This window comes from Octodon degus, unplaced genomic scaffold, assembly GCF_000260255.1.
Source record: "Octodon degus isolate 3935 unplaced genomic scaffold, OctDeg1.0 scaffold00241, whole genome shotgun sequence".
NCBI classification, from domain to species: Eukaryota; Metazoa; Chordata; class Mammalia; order Rodentia; family Octodontidae; genus Octodon; species Octodon degus.
Genome location: NW_004524817.1, coordinates 2678408 through 2684458, shown reverse-complemented (window position 1 = coordinate 2684458; position 6051 = coordinate 2678408).

Below are 6051 nucleotides of genomic sequence, written 5' to 3'. Positions count from 1 at the left end.
TGGATTAAAGCACCTACATAGGCAGATGCAGGGACCGGGGTTTGATCCCTGGCACCACATGTTCTGCTGGCCCCCACCCCCACCCCCCACCCCCAGGGCGCACTGAGACAGTGATTGAGACTGAGTGTGGGGCGTGCACTTATAATCCCAGTACTTGGGAGGCTGAAAACAAAAGTATCACTACGAGTCCAATCTGGGTAGTGAGACCCTGTAGACCCTGTTCTAAACACATAAAAAGGAAAATAGAAAAGAATTCCACATGAAAAGAGACAATTATTACTATGAGGAAAACTTCAGAAATTAAAAACAAATGGAAGTGCAGGGTCCTGAGTTCAATCCTCAGTACCAAAAAAAAAAAAAAAAAAAAAATGTCATATGCTTCCTAGAACCAGGATGTATTGAACCTTCAAGGAACCCAGCAAAAAATTTTCACTTCTTAGTCAACAAGGTGAAGCTAAACTTGTTACTGCTTCTCTAGAATAAAATAATTCACTATTTTAAACAAAATTATACATTCTCCAAACATGATCATATTTTTGCAGTGAGAGATAAATAACCATCATTTTTCCCTCTGCAAAATGTAGAGATCCAGTGCCTGCATACAGGAGCTCCCCATGAGATCCGCGTCCTGCTATTGGCAGTGCCTTGGGGGCTTTACCTCTGCGTGTTCTGTTGCAGGAGAGTGGTGGAGGAAGTTGAGTTCATATTGTTTCCCTATATGCTTAATTTTTAATGACAAGTCTCTAAATTACCATATTGTGTCAATTACCCCTCCAAGAAATCTAATTTTGGTAATGAAATTACTCACTTGGAAGAGAAATATAAACATTCACTTCAGTTTAGTAGTTTCTCTTTGAGCTGCAGCAGGTACTCTTTGACTAAATTGCCAGCAGTTGATAAAAGAACTTCTTGGTCTTCACACTCAGATCAAATTAGCACTGTCCCAACAGCTTTGCAGCCAGCGTCGGGCATCTGGGGGAAAGTCAGCAAAACCAGCTTCCTGGAAGACACACAACTGGTTTTTCAAAGAGAGCAAGCATGCCCTTTATTTCCTTGGCTATCTCCAGGTTATAACCAATAAGCGCCCAAAGAAGTTAGTAATAACACTCGCACTAGTTTAGGATCAAAGCAAAATTTGTCCCCAGCATACTCTCTGAAACACTCTACAATTGTAATTTTTATTTGACTTACCTAAGCAACTTTTTATTTACTGTGTTTATTTCATTTTAGTAATACAAAGCACCTGGCTTGAAAATTTGAGCATTAGCTGGTTGTGGGACTCCCGTCTATAATTACTACTACTCAGGAGGTTGAGGCAGGAGGGTCTCAGGCCTGAGGCCAGCTGAGCAAGTTGGTAAAACCTTGTCTCAATATGAAAAATAAAAAGAGCTGGGGAGGTAGCTCAGTACCAGAGCATTACATAGCATGTGCAGTGCCTGGAGCTCAATGCCTAATACCATAAAAAGATAAAAAGAAAAAAAGCCCCTAAAGTTGAGAAGGAGTTTAAGCTAACTGGCAGGCCCCCAAATGGTTGTTTTTCTATGCATTTGGCTGGAATTTTCTTCTGTGAGTCAATGAAGCAAAATGTCCACCTGACGAAATATGATTATGAGGTTAAAAACATGAACAAAGCACCCTGTGCCTGGCTCTCTCCTCTTTCCAGTTAGGCAGCCCTGTGCGGACTGCCTAGCAATCTACAGCTCAGACCTCAGCTGTGAGACATGTAATTAGTTCTCAAAAGTTGTGGATGTTGTTATGGCTTTGATCTTAAATGGTCCTTGAAAGTTTCTTGTCTGGAAGGCGACTGGTGCATCTATTGTACTCAAGGGTGGATTCATCCTTTGGCAAGTTAGTGCATTAGGTAAATGTGCTGCTAGGAGGTGGGCCTGGGCTGCAGGTGGGTCACTGGGGACCTCAGCCAGAAGGATGTATCCGTGTCCCACGCTCCTCCCTTCTCTTTTTTCTCAGCTTCTTGGCCACTGTGGCCTAACAGCTTTCCTCTGGCAGGCCTTTCTAACACACAGTTTCTGCCATCAAGTGGGCTGCATATGACCAGGGATTGAAGCTCATGAAACCGTGAGCAAAATCAAACCTCTCCTACTTGAGGTTTTTCATGTCTGGTATTTTGTCTCAGTGACAAAGACACTAACACAGGTGCTTTATTGTTTGTTGCCTCTGTTACTTACTTGAATTTTCTCCCTTTTCTCTCCTACCAATTCTTCTGCTTCTCCAACAAGTCCATCCTCTAAGAACCTGAGGCCATGGGCCCAGGGAGATAACTAGGTAGAATAAGCACTTGCCTGGGAAGTGCAGGGTCCTGAGTTCAATCCCCAGTACCGCAAAACAAACAAACAAACAAAAACAAAAAAAACAAAGCTAAAGAACCGGAGGCCCTTGAGCCTGCTGCATCTAACCCTGCCATTCATTTGTCACAAAAATTTTTTGGAAGAATTAGCTCTTTCTACTGTCTTTTCTTGATCATCCACATTTCTTTATTTTGTTGATGTTATTGACATGGGTCCGTCAGAGGCAGTGATGGCCTTCCGATCACAGAACGCTGTCGTTTTCTCTCCACCACACAGCAATGTCAAATTCCTCTTTGTCAGAAATCATGTACTCCTTTGAGCCTACTGTTCCGCTAGATCTGCACACTTTCAGTCTTTCTTTTCTACTTCAGAAAGAATCTCCTTTTAGGATTTTTTTTTCTGGGCTCTTTTCTTAAGATGTGAGAAATCCTTGCTAAATACTAAAGTCTAACATTCCTACCTGGATGACCCAAACTATTTGGTTTCTGCTCTTAATTAAGAATCTTATGAGTGACTTACTCAGATATTCTTCCAATCTTGAACCCCAAACACTGCAAAATAAAAGGTGTCATCCCATTCTTCCCAAACTGGAGGATCCTAGCAATGAGTTGAAGGCACTGGCATTCTGGTGGCCAGTTTCTAATTGTGGAGTCCCTTCCTTTCTTACTTCCTCTCGTCATTAATCTGTCACCAAACCTATACATTCTAGCTCTAAGAAATGTTCCTATTTCTTGCTGTCTTCCAATTTAATTATTACCACCAATATTCAAGGGTTTATTACTCTGTATCTGAATGACTACAATAGACTTCTAGGTTGTTCTCATTTTAAGACCCTTGCTCCAGTCCCCCTCTCCCTTCTTTTTCCAACTAATCATTGCCAGTGCCAGGTAAATCTTCATTAATTTAAAAAGAATTTATGATTTAAAAATTTGCACCAGAGAGAAATTATCAAGTTAAACACAGCAGCTAGGTATCATGCTATCTGCTACACATTTCACTGCTTCATATTTTATATTATTTAATAATTCAAAACAAATTATGATAGATATGTTTGGTTGCTCATTCAATGCCTATTACCTTCTCTCCCTCCTCCTTTCCAAAAGGATGCTTATTTTATTCTTTATATTCATTCATCAAACATCTGACAAAGGAGAACTCCGATTAGTTAACACTGGTCCGCTTCAGCATGTTTCTGGTTATTTTATGGCCTAAGGGCAGTTGTTGGGTCTAAAGACTCCTGAGGTAAAGGCAAGGGCTTATACTTCATAGTTATCTAAGAAGCCCTCTTTCTTCCCTTTGTAAAGAATAAGTATATCTTCTCCACATTTCTTAAAGTACCAACTTGGGGTCATGAGAAGAACCAAAAAGAGTACACATTGATTAAGAGACAGGCTGAACCAAAGAGTCAGAGAGTGAGAGAGAGTCCATCCACCTGCACTGCTTGTCATTACAAGGTAGTATGTATCCTTATTTCATAAGCTACTTCAGGGTAAATATTCAATTACTTGTAAACAAAATATGTCTATGATGCGCAGCCAAAGGTCTGTGAAACTCAGGTATATGTGACTGCTTACAAAAGAGCCAAAAAGGTTTTTTTGAGACAAAGTCTCATTATGTTTGCCAGGATGACCTTGAATTGGTGACCCTCCTTCAGCATCCAAAGTAGCTGGCTCTATAGGTGCAGACATGGAGCTTAAAGCTAAGATCTGAAAATTCTTTTTCCAGACTTCAAATACCTTGCTTTTTCCCCTCAATGTAGCTCCAATAGCTTCAAGTCCTTAGAAATAGTCCATTTTGTTGCATTATAGTACTTCTCATTATGCCGCAAGTCTTTGATGAGCATTAACTCACTGTTTCTTGAAATAACCCCATTGAGGCCCATATCTTATCCTCATTTTATGAAGACTAAAAGAGGACAAATACCTTCCTCAAGGTCACACAAGTAACAACTGGAACATGGACTTGAATCAAGACCTTCTGACTCTGGGTCCTCTGCTCCTGATCACTAGGCCTGTACATTTCCCTGCATATACTTTGGTGTGTGAACAACACTGAGAGATAAGATTACACTGCTTTGCTACCCCATACTTATAAGAAAGGGTGTGAGAGCCTCTGTGGGAGAAGTTTGGCTTGCAGCAGCAATCCCTGCATGTAGCAGAGGGGGCTGGCAGGAGGATGGACAGAGGGTTTTCTCAGGGAGAACACAGGATCTGCAGTGAAATTATTTCTTGGCTGAACCAGAGGCAGCTCTCACTCTCATCAGGAGCGAGGCCTGCTAGCGCTGCTGGTGGGAGAAGTTTCCAAAGAAGTCGTCACATATGGCTTATGTTTGAATTCACAGTGGTACTCAGAGACCAAGGCCAATGACAATAAGGGGTCCTCCATAGTACCAGAACTAATTCCAAGCTTTTTAGCCTTGAATTTATATTCAGCTTGCAGTCTATTTATCCAGGCCTCCATTCCTCCAGACTTCTTTTTTTCATATAGTATTCTCTCTATTTTAATTTAGAAAAGTTTTTTTTCTATGTTAGTACTAATAATTCCTTCACACAGAAATGTAGCAAGTTTATTATAGATATCTTTTTTAAATATATAGAACTAACATCTATTTACAAGAAATAGAAATAACCTCAACAGTTGGATGTCTCTATAATAACGCAATGGGACATATGGTGAGGGCAATGCTAGAATCCTAGAAAATGAGGTTAGCCCACTAGGAAACTGCTTTATTTTTCCAAAAACTCTGTCCAACTTCTACTCAACTAACAAATGAAATAAGGTTCTTGTTTGTGTTGTGTTACGGAAATGTGCACTATCTGTCCTCACTCCTAAAGAGAAACCAGGGGCACAAATTAAATAGGCCTGGTAGGGCTTCATGCATCTGTAGTTTAATAAAGGAACTAGACAATCACAGCTATAGGATTTATATCTAACTCTTTATTTTGTTCATATGTGGATACAGAATAACCCTACTTTCCAAAGCTTCTGTTCAAAATGAAGTCTTGAAAATCAGTGAAACATAATTTATGATGTTTATACAATAACAGTAGATCAGTAAGGTCCTATTTGTCCCTGAAATGGTAGGCTTTATTAAAATGTAATGCTCCACTTTCTTCTCAGGATTAGAAATGTGTTATCTTCACAGTATGAATATTGAACAGAACTTTCTTCACCAAGTGTTACTAGGAAATTGGGAATACCAATAACAGTAAAGAGGAAGATTAACAATATTATACCATCAATGATCTAAGGAGTGGGAAAATGTTTTCAAGTCATTATCAATCTGAATTTTATTCCTTTTTCCACAGAAAAACAGATGTTTAAAAATCCCTGTAAATACCATGAGGCACATCAACGAGAAATTTTGGAAAGAAAAAGAGGATGCAATGCGGTGCTGTCTAAAGGTTCCATGCTATGTTATCCTGGTTCCCAACAGGAGCATAATTCACATTACATATGCCATTGAAATCCCCTAAATTTTATTAATGGAAACCTATTATCTATCTAGTTGGAGAAATAGAAAGGGAAAATAGGTTAAATTTTTCTCTTAACTATTAATTAATGTGCCTCAGGTGGTCTACTTCCCATTAATTTCATTGCACTACAAGAAAAATGCAGTACTATCACCTGCCTGTGTTAATCACTTCTGCTTGCAACTAAAGATACAGACTTGAATGTGTCCCTCTAAATCAATAACAATAGTACCAGCGCCATCAGAGCAGAAACTGCTAAACACTGTCCGCAC